This window comes from Rhynchophorus ferrugineus, unplaced genomic scaffold (genome assembly GCF_030347505.1).
Source record: "Rhynchophorus ferrugineus isolate W39M unplaced genomic scaffold, kcgeb_rfMv2 rfM1, whole genome shotgun sequence".
NCBI classification, from domain to species: Eukaryota; Metazoa; Arthropoda; class Insecta; order Coleoptera; family Curculionidae; genus Rhynchophorus; species Rhynchophorus ferrugineus.
In genome coordinates, this window is record NW_027472580.1 from 94258372 (window position 1) to 94270341 (window position 11970).

Sequence of the window (11970 nt, forward strand, 5' to 3'; positions counted from 1 at the left end):
TGTATAGAAACAATATATTTGTATACCTCAATAAATGTATACTAAAGCCTAAAAATTATTTAAAATCATTAAGCAATTTTAATGAAAAAGACTCGCAATTAATAGTTAATTCATATTTTCACAAAATAAAACTACAAAATGGTTAAAACATTCAATTATCTAACCTTAAATAGTATTATAATGCAGTATATTTCTCGATCTCAAGCCATATATAATCTTATTATACGACAAAGTTTCAGGAGAAGCTCGTCTAACATTTTCAGATCTTGGTTTTTCTTGTATATTTCTCGTTAAACGAGCTGAACTATATACTTTATACTACAATAAAAAAGAAATGTTATTGTTTTGTAGAAACAATTATTACAAAATCAAACAATTAAAGAAAAAGATTCCCAAATATAGACGTCAAATTAATCAATAAATAATCCCTTAAGTACATTTGGTTTTACTATTTAAATTGTGTTCGAAAAGTTTACTAAGCTATGAAAAAAATATATAACAACGAATAAAGAAATAACATACATTTATAAGAACTTCTTCGGATGTCGTATACTCAACACATATGCTTTGTTTTGATGTCTTGATCCCATTAGATTCAATAGACTTGATTGATAAACCAACCTCCTTGAACTTGAAATGTATCTTCCGACCAAGCAGTAGATTTTTTTTATTTTGAGTCTAATCTGCTCAATTTTTGTCCATCGTGATGTTGTGCTTGAGGAGTTGAGTTATATCATCCCTCAAATGATATAATTAGGTTTTTGTCATTTCGTCGCAGTGCAAAATTAAAATTGATTATTGAACGACGTTTACCAGTGTCTATTTCTCATTTTCCAATCTTGTTTACTGCGGCTACTACTTTTGTATAGCTCTAGGAATTTTGCCATAATGATTTTCTTGGCAAAAAATGTGGGAAGTAATGTTTCCCTTGTTGTTGGAATCGGTTTAATTAATAACATTTTCAAGATTGTTATATTATAAAATCACCTCTTTAACAATCAGTTTTCGGCCGACTAGCAACTATTACTTCTTCGTCTGATTAAAATTGTTTTCGGAAAATATTTTTTGAGGTGCAAAAAGAAGAAACAAGTAGAAACTAAAAGCAATTCGTAATTTATTTGCTATTGTGTGAGTAGGTACCTTATTTTGATGAAAGGCATATATATTTTCGTCCTATATTCCAAATCCTTAAGTTTACAATGAAAATTTATAACTTTTTGTATAATTTTTAGGTACCATGGTAACAACAATAGCAGTAAAACGACACAGAAACTATTTTAAATAATATTTGTGGTATTTCGATATAAATTTCCTTAACCTTCAAACATTTCTTACAAAGAATGTAATCACTGCTTTCGTAACTGTATTGACCAAACACCAATAAATGATTAATTTTCTTAGAACCGAACTAAAAAGTTTATACGAATAGAAATAAAATCGAAATAATTAATATTTTTAAAATTATCATCTTTATTTTTCGTCACAACTATTAACGATTGTTCTAATGTAAATATTGCTATAATCAAAGAAAGAAATGTCGTTATTCAATGAATGTTTATATAACTTTCTTCCACCTTGCTATGAGATCAAGTTTCATAAACTTTTACCATTTATATGAAACTTAATGCTTATTATTCAATAGATAATTCAATAGCATAACTCCAAGAAAACTTTTTCTTTTAGTTTATTTTTATATTAAGTATGTGAAAAACTAATCCACTTCTTATGTTAAATAAACAAAATAAAATAATATCATAGGAACTAATGGTTAGTGTAGTTTATTTTCTATAATTTCATAAAATAAACATAAAGTAATTCTACACATATCTATAGGAAAGGTTTGATGTATGAAAAAATAATTAACTATTTCTTAAGTTGTGCATTGTTTAAGAAACATTTTAATATTATTTCAAATTATTTATATTAGCAATTTAACTTGATATGAACATATTGTTATCTTTTTTCTCTGTTCTTCTCTCAATCTGTTTTCACTCGTGTTATCAATAAATGAAAATTAATATATGTTTATTATTTTTTTAATCTAGTCCTTTCTATTTACAGAAAAATACAGTTGAAGCAAAAACATGGCTTGATGCCGAGTTTCCGGACACTGCTCCAGGAAAATCAATCATGAAGGATTGGTATGCTAAGTTTAGACGCGGTAAAATGAGCACCAATGAAGACGCTGAACACAGTGGCCGATCAAAAGAGGTTGTTACAACATTTAAAAAATCCACAAAATGGTTTTGAATGACCCTAAATTGAAACTGAATGATATAGCAGACACTGTAAAGATATCAATTATAAGAACATTTTGTTATAACTATTACTTTATTACTGTGTCATATCAGTGTCACAAAAAATTGCTTGTCAATTGTTATTTACAGTTTTGTGTTATTTGTTATTTTTTAGTGGGATATTTTGAAAAAATTAAATTCCTAGTGATCTAGGAACTTTTTACTACAAGTGTACTATTTTAGCAATTATTTTGCAATGTATTTATTAACAATTATTCTAACGTGAATATTATACTAACAACAAAAGAAGATATGTTATTTAATAAATGTTTATTTTACTTTCTTCACCTTACTGTCCTTACTATGTATTAAATAATTAATTAATAAGGCTGGGTAAGACCGAATGTCTTCTGGGATAATCTTTAAACTGATCCCTTGCCAGTCGGTTGGCTCAATGCCAAGGACCACAATTAGCAGTAGGCCAACTGAAATAGAATTATTCTGAATATTCTTAAACAGAATATATAGAATTATTGACAAAACTTATGGCGAACAGATTTAGTCACAAACAATATGGAAAGATTGAATTAGATACTTAAAACAAACTTAAAACTCTTAAGCGAAAAACAAAAATACGCTGTTATATTTCAAAAGAGCTTAATACCAGTAAACTGGAGATTGGGAGTGTTACTTCATAAAGATATATGTCAAATAACAATTGAACTGAAGAATTAATTGCCGTAGTAACTTCATAGTAATGAATTTAATTGGAAAATAGTGATTGGCAATGAACAACCATTAAAAAGTTTATTTGAAAAAAAAAACAGTGAAAACTTATTCAAGGTCCTGATAAAATAAATATTTATATCCCTAAATAAAACACAATAACCCTATGTAATATATAAACTACCAACTGTATAACTAGTTATTATTCTAAATATCACAGTCGCCTTAGATATAATTTCATGTTTCCTAGTTAGAATTCATTACATGCCTCGAATTCCAACGTTGTCTTAACGTTAACTGCATCGATTGACCAACTGTTAAGCACAATTGATATTAGGTCTTTAATAGAACTGCAATCCCAGGTCTGTTCCCTCTAAAAAACTTTTCGTTGTAACAGTACACTATATATATTTCTAAATTTTCTAATTTGTTACATAAAATATGCTACTGCCATTTTTATATAATGTGTAGTTAATGTAATTTATATTTTAAGTGATATTTTTTCTTATTGTTAATAACAACTACTTACGTAATATTATACGAAAGTATTGAGTACTTTACAATTTAAATGCAAACATAATGCGTCTATTATTATAGACAATTAGGTAGAAAGTTGACTTAATTACCATCCTAAATAATATCCAAATTAACTAAATGTAGTTTAACGGACAAAAGTCACCGAAAACGAATTTAACAATAAAATAATTATTTTATTCCTAAATATGTATTAAGTAATTTTTGGTTGTAAAAGTAAAAACTATCAATCTGACGTCATATCTACAAGCATCGAAAGTAATCTAGTAAAAAGCATTAAAAGTAGAACAAAATTCATTCAAATCTGTTGATGTAATATGATTGATATTAAATATACATGTTTTAATATTTGTATCAATATCAATAAAGTTAACACATTAATAACAAACTGTTTTCTGAGATTTAATTAAAAGTAATGAATCAACTTTATAATGTTATGATCAAGAAATAATAAGACATCTGTCATGGTGTTGGTTCTTTCATCTAATTTAGTCGATTAAAAAGATTAGTGGTAGTAGATAATACTGTGTTTTTGATCATTGTATAGACCAATTCTTTACAGTGTTTCTTATAATTAAAAATCTGTATCCTTAGGATTGTCCTTTTTTTGCATTAGTTTTAATCAAAAATCTCTTAAACTTTCCTATTTGATATATTTTTCGCCATAAATGAAATCTTATACGAATTAGTTTATAAGTAATATTTAATAATATTACCCAAATGAAGCTATAACAATTTATATTGAACTATCATTAATACAATTAGATAATTTACTATATACTTTAATTATATATGAAAAGGTTTTAAATTTCTTAAAATTAAAGAGCATTATTTTTATCTATGTTAACTATATTACCCCAACATAAGATAAAAAATAACATTTTTTCGTAAAAAATATCAACAAATGGATAAGCAGGACAATTTCACTTGTATAATATAAATATTATTTTGTATAATATATTTATTAATTTACTGTTATTAACACTATAAGAAAAATCTGTTTTCTATCGTGTTATCAATAAATGAAAATTAATATATGTTTATTATTTTTTTAATCTAGTCCTTTCTATCTACAGAAAAATACAGTTGAAGCAAAAACATGGCTTGATGCCGAGTTTCCGGACACTGCCCCAGGAAAATCAATCATGAAGGATTGGTATGCTAAGTTTAGACGCGGTAAAATGAGCACCAATGAAGACGCTGAACACAGTGGCCTATCAAAAGAGGTTGTTACAACATTTAAAAAATCCACAAAATAGTTTTGAATGACCCTAAATTGAAACTGAATGATATAACTGTACTACACTGTAAAGACATCAATTGAACATGTACATGATATTATTCTGATTCACTTCTGACCAAAAACAACGACGAGTTGATGATTCAGAGCAGTTTTTGAAGATGATCAAGCGTCATAAACCCAAGTTTTTAAATATGTGACAATGGATCAAATATGGCTCCATCATTTCAGTCTGAAGTCCAATTCATAGTCATCCGAGTGGACTGCAAACGATAAACCTGCTCCAAAGCTTAGGAAAATACAACAGTTGGTTGGCAAAGTTATGGCCTCTGTATTTTGAGGATGCACATGGAATAATTTTCATTAGCTACCTTTGAAAAGGAAGGACCATCTACAGCGACTATTACATAGCGTTATTGGACCGTTTGAAGGATGAAATCGACGAAAAACGGCCGCATTTGAAGAAAAAGAAAGTGCTGCTTCACTAAGACAATGCACCGTGTCAAAAGTCCATGAATTGGGCTTCGAATTGCTTCCTCATCCACCGTATTCTGCGGATCTGGCCCCCAGCAACGATTTCCTGTTCTCAGATCTCAAAATAATGCTCACTGGGAAGAAATTTTCGTTGGATGAAGAAGTGATCAACGAAACTGAGGCCTATTTTGAAGCAAAGGACAAATCGTACTACAAAAATGCTATCGAAAAGTTGGAAGATCGCTATAATCAGTGTATCACCCTTAAGGAAATTATATTGAATAAAAAAACTAACTTTGCCAAAAATGTGTTTTACTATGGTAGGCCGGGGAATTTTCAATTGACCTGTTAATTTGCCTATTATAACTTTCGTGTGACTGGTGTGACCAAAAATGGCAGTATCATCAGCAAATATAGCCATAAAGAATTGGCCCCAATACACTTCCTTGTGGTACACCTGCTTTAGCTTCTGTTATTGTAGAATAGGCTGCCTCTTACTTGACTCTCACAATTCGAGCTGTAATATAAGATTTTAATAGTTCAGTTTGTTGTTTCGGTAATATTTATATCTTATCCAAGGATTGTGCTACATGTAAGAATATAGCTAAACATACCTTTTTATCTTCATATGCTACAATTACTTTTATTATTCTATGCCCCTGGTACGTTGTTTAATACATGTTAACAAACATAAGCTGATGTGTAGGTGTTAGGATTTTTCTCTCTGTAATAGTTCAGTCATGAACAATAAAATGTTACATATTCTAATGAAGAAATAATTAATCAAATATTATCATCATCAAAGATCAAAAGTGATATTTTATGATTCTGCATTGTTCTAGAATCAAACTTTCTTGTATATGTGTTTCTCTCAAGATTATGAGGCGTTGTGTGTCAAGAAGAACACATTCTGCAGATTATACAACAACGACGTATTATTATCCTAGATCCGAGAGATGTGGGTATCGTGTACTCCTCGGTAATTATGAAGTCAATGATATATGATGGTGAAAATACTGATTTTCGTCGAGAAAGCGCCAATGACGAAACGCATACACATCCTTGACGATCCTTATGATAATTCTGCGTGTAGTTGTAACAAATTAGTTACGCCTCTACCGCGATCTAAGGTCGCAGCCTAAAAAATAGGTGCCCGGCTCGACAGCCATCGGTCATTTTCTTCGCACAGATTACCGGGCCCTAAGTCCGGTCGAGACTACACCGAAAAATCTGTCAAGGCGGTTGGCGTGGCCCGCAATGGTCACTGCTCTTGATCTAGATCGAACCAGACGAGTTTAAACAGAAACGAAGCCACAAAAACTCGCGCACACACACATACGTACGCGCGCGTAGAGAGAGGGAGATTTTTCGGGTTGAAAAAAAATCGGAGAGATATTTCGGCGAGATGATCGTCCATCCGAAGAGCCGAAGAAGTCGGTAACCTTTCCGAGCCCGATGAATCGAAAAAGTAAAAGTAACGGAGATGATTTGAGGACGCGTCTTCTTGGCCAAATGGCATTTCGAATATTGTTGTTTCTTTTCGTGACAAGGTCGTTGCATACCGCCACTACGTATGGCCCGTTTCGATTTTTAATCGCTAATTTCAATCGAGTATTGATAGATGTTTCGCTAGGATTCGGTAATGTGTTTGTTGCGACGCCATCCTATTTGAACTATCTATTAAGTTTACGAAAAATAAAACGATTATGTTTTTGTATATGGGATGATTATAATTTGAGATAATATAAAATATCGTATGGTATCGAATGTCTGGTAAAGCCAGGGCATAGCAGGTAAGACACCGCGGGATATAGAACACACATATGTGCTCCGGATAATGGGGTTGCAGGTACTAGGGGTAAACCTGGTGGAAGACTCCTTATCGTGGCTATAATCATAAAATTCAAGAAGACACAATAACATTGAATATCCGAGCATTTTTAAGAATTCGTAACGCACGTATTCGATCCGCATAAGACGGTTCTAGCTGGAAGAGTCCGAATGTAGACAAGGGTTTTTTGAACCAGCTTTCCCAGCCACCACCACGAAACACAATGTATCCAGGGAAGTGAAGAACCACAACAAAAAAAGCACAGGAAGAAACAGTTAAAATCAAGAATTAGTAAAAAAATAAAATAAACATTAAGAACAAAACAGAACCAGAACTATTCAAGAACAGGACTGGAACAGTCAGTTCAAAGTGTTAAGAAACATCACATTCAAACTCGCAGAACCAAGAATCAGTCAACATTAATAAAATTAGATATACGATTTAGTAAATTGATTTCAAATTATTTTCATAATTCTCTTCATCACACGTATCGATTTTTATACATTTTCTTTACATTTACATTTTTTATACATTATAAATAGTGATTAACACCAGGAAGCCACTTTAAAAAGATTTTTAATATGTCTTTTATCACCAAATTGAATGATATGGCTCTAGCTGACTTCTTTCTGTGTCCAAAACTCAAGTTACACTACGAGTCACTAATTTTGCAGTCAATAAATGACGAGAAGAAAATAAGAAAGGTTCGACTTGAAAAACGATATAATAAATTTGAATATATAATAAACATTGTATTTTGTTGGCAAGCTCTCGGTACTTTTTCACAATGTTAAAATACAGTTTTATTTTGTTTAACTTTTAATATAGAATATTAAGTAACCAAAGCTCTCACCATCACTCTACAACTCTTTTGTTTTGTTTACCTTTTCGAGCAATATTTTGTAGTATTCAAATAAAATATTTCACGAACTCACAATTATTTAACAAATTTTAATATACTAATATATAGAAGAACAAACGAAGCAAAAGAAATGTCACTCAAAAGTATTACTTTCTGTCTTTCTTTTAGACCAATTTATTTACCACTACTTCATTGATGAATGAAAATACAGTTTGTCTATTCGGAAAATATAAATATGTAGTTCTGCTAGTTCTTTTGCTTTATATATAACACTTTAAAATTTGAGATTTTTAAGTTGGGTACACTGTATTATACTATCATGTATATCATGATATAAAAATATTCTTATATTTAGATAATAATAGGAAGACATTATATACATTCGAGAACTAATAGCAAACCAAATTGAAAACAATCGAAAAATTTACCAATGTTCTTTGAACATCAAAAACATGAATTAAATAGTGTCAAACAATCAGTATGGCATGTACATAAACTAAAGCTATATTTTATAAGTTAATTGAAATAACGGTATTGAATAAAAGTAAAATGAGGAAACGATAATATGCTGGATGAGTACCACCTTGGTCCAACAATCGGTAATACTGCAGTAAGTAGACTTTAAGTACCTAAAAATAGATATTAAATATGCCCCCACCATTACGGCGATATTGCCTTGAAACTCTCGCGGTTCTTATTAGAAACTAAATTTCAACGCTAGTTTATTTACGTACATGTACATTTCAATTACAATAATATGGTACACAGCTCTTTCGCAGACCTACGTACCTGTTCGATGCGACTGTTGATATCTCCACGTAATATTTACCTTATATTATTAATATTGAGGTATTTGTTATGATTGTGACTCTTGCATGACATCGTGCTTGGTACCGACCAGTAGAAAATTATTTCCTGAAGCTAGCTAAGGGTCTTAGGCCACGCCCACCCGCCTACCTTGATCTGAATCTTTGTAGATTTCGATCCTTGTTGTTTTTGTTATTGCGCCGATTATTTATCGGTAACGGGGAGATGCGAAATTCTTGGAGCATTCCGAGATAGAAAGAAAGCAAACAGGTGGTAATTAATTGCGTTTGCCAACAAACCGGCCCGGACAAGAGACCTATACGTTTTCTTAAGAAATATCATAACCAAATTTCAGTAATTTCTTTCGCAGCGTGCTGTGATATAATACCCGCCCGTGGGCCTAAACATATTTCTACATATCGGAAAGTTTGGACTGTAGTATGCGTTTTAGCGATAGTTTCGTTGCAGGACGGCGAAACGGAGTCAGCGGCAACTTGACATTTTATCGAAGCTCGTAAAGGTGAAATATTACGAGAAGCTATTAGCATTGCTCATCTCGCACGAATCTAACAAGTAATATTCGGTTAATTCCGTCAGGCACTTGGAATAGACCATTTTCGAAGCTGGCCTTGACCTTGTTTTATTTCATCGTTTTTTTTATATCATTGAAATAGTATTATATAGAATGGAGATATCAACAGTCGCACTGACAATGAACCTAAGTTATGCGAACTAATAAAATGTACATGAATATAAATATAATATTCTAATAGTGACATATTCTCAACTATTTCAAGAGTAAAACTGACTTGATAAATATCAATTAACATTAAAAACAATTAGAAATAAAAGATGATTCTACATAATCCATAATTAAGAGTAACAAGCCGAATTTGTTTTGTGTTGTTTTGCCGAACTCCATTTAACACTGAACAACTTTTCATTTTCAAGGTTGGTCTTGACATTGTAGAATTTTCTCAAACTCTTTTTGGATATTATCTGGAACTATGTGTTTCTAAATTAGTCATTTACTATAACCGTCGTCCACTCAATTCAACTTGAAAAAAATGGTTTTGAAATGCCTTTGCCTAAAAATGAATAACTGGCATAATCATATACGAATTAAAAACTATTTCGATCTTTGACCAATGAAGTCTGAAATGTATAATCTATTATATAATTAATTACTAAAACCATGCTATTGGAGTGGGCTGTAAAGAAACTAAAAACAACAAACTTAAGGAGACTTGAGCTTGCGTTGTAGTTTTACCCTTTTACAACGAAGTATAATTGAAATGACTAGTTGTAAGTATTTAAGATAATAATACCAATAAGAGGGCTCCTAAGCTAATTTTCATTATGGAGCTATCGAAGATAAAATATGTTACATAGGTATTGATACTGTTAAATATTAACTTGTGGTTTTTAATGGAAATATCTTAGCGTATTACACGTTGAGCATTATGAATAAAAGCTCTCAAAAATGATAAAAAATACAATGTCGGATACGTCGAAAAACAAAGCATCCTCGTACGAAGCGGGTGATGAAGCAAGATCGCCCTGTTGTGTTATGTCTGCTCTCTGATGTTAGCTCCAGTCGAGATCAAATTTATGAAATGTATAAAAAAAACAGTGAGTTTTTTCGATGTAATACAACTATTTCAATGAAAATTTGTAGTCTGAAAAATATCTATAGAGAACTTAAGAGATATGCAGCTGTCTAAGGAATGTAAGACATCCCTTCATACTCTATTGGGAAACATAGGATATAAATCGCGTAAAGATAACCCATAGAGAAGTCTAGTGGGACTTGCAGACATTGCTTTTAAAAAAAATACAATTTCTAAAAACATAATAAAATTTATAATAAGATTTGCTATTTCACTTTACGTATTTAGTTGAGACATGGATATTTCAAAATGGAACATTAGGCCGCCTATTGTAAGATGGTAATAAAAATAGTGTAAAGACAATAGAAATTGATTAAAAAGGTAAAAGTAAATAATGATAATTACAGATTATTTGCAGTTGCAATTAAATTTTGTAAACAGGAATGGTTTTATTCCCGCAGCAGAATTAGTAATTTTCTGAAAATCGAAGGGCGACTATCATAGAAGAATTAACCATAACATGTTTTTGTCATGTTTTTGCTCTAGTTTTAAAATCAGCTGTTAAAGAATTTGGAGGAACCATCAGTTATTATACCATACCATAATACAGTGGTGGAACAGATACCAACAAGTGAATTGCCAAAGACTGGCTTGCATAACATAAATTAAGTTTATAAATAAATTAAATAAATTATATATATATATATATATATATAGTAGATCACATCGCTAAACAATATTCCAATGAAAAACGTTCCGCATTGTCTCTGGACTCCCAATGGACATGCAAGTCAGGAAAGATATACAAGCAAGAACTGTTTGGATATGTGGAAAGAAGCATTGTCTACAATAATAACATGGATAAACTCCATCGGACATACAAGAGAAAAAAATGACAAATTGTGGAATCGTAAACAAGTATCAGTTAGAAAATTAAGAACTTAGTTATTGATTTGAATGGTGACTCAGAAAATGACAGTGAGCAAATAACACTTTTTGCATGTGGGATTAAGTATACAATTGACATAGATAGAAATAATAACTGTGGAAACTTGATAACTGTAGAAAATCATATTGAAGATTGTCAAAGATTTGTCTGCATAGATATGTGTGTAATTGTTCAAAATATAAGTGGTTACAATATATGAGGAGAAAAATAATCCTATATGTTTTGCAGATATGACAAAGCCATTAGGGATAATGCAATGGTTAAATTCAATTTTTATTAAGAAAAATGTAGACACATAGTAACAGAAGAAGCTAAGGAAAAATACAGTGATATCAAAATAACAAGGAAATACTGCAATAGATGAAACAAGAATTAAACAAAAAAGTAAAATACATTGGATATGCAATTGATAATTAGGCGGATTAGGCCTCCAAGAGATAGCACTACATAATAAAGGAACTATAAAAAATAATTAAATATAATAAACCAACTCTAACCTACAATCTGTTAGAGCTGTATAATTAACGGTAGTTTAAGTCCCTCAATAATATACCCATCAGATGACCTATAATGCTAAAATACATTAGAATTGATAACATTATTTTTGTTTCATTATTTTTATTTGCATAAAATGAATTAAAAGTAAAAATGAATGCGGCAAGATTGCGATGATTTGACGTTATAAATATTGATGACGTGA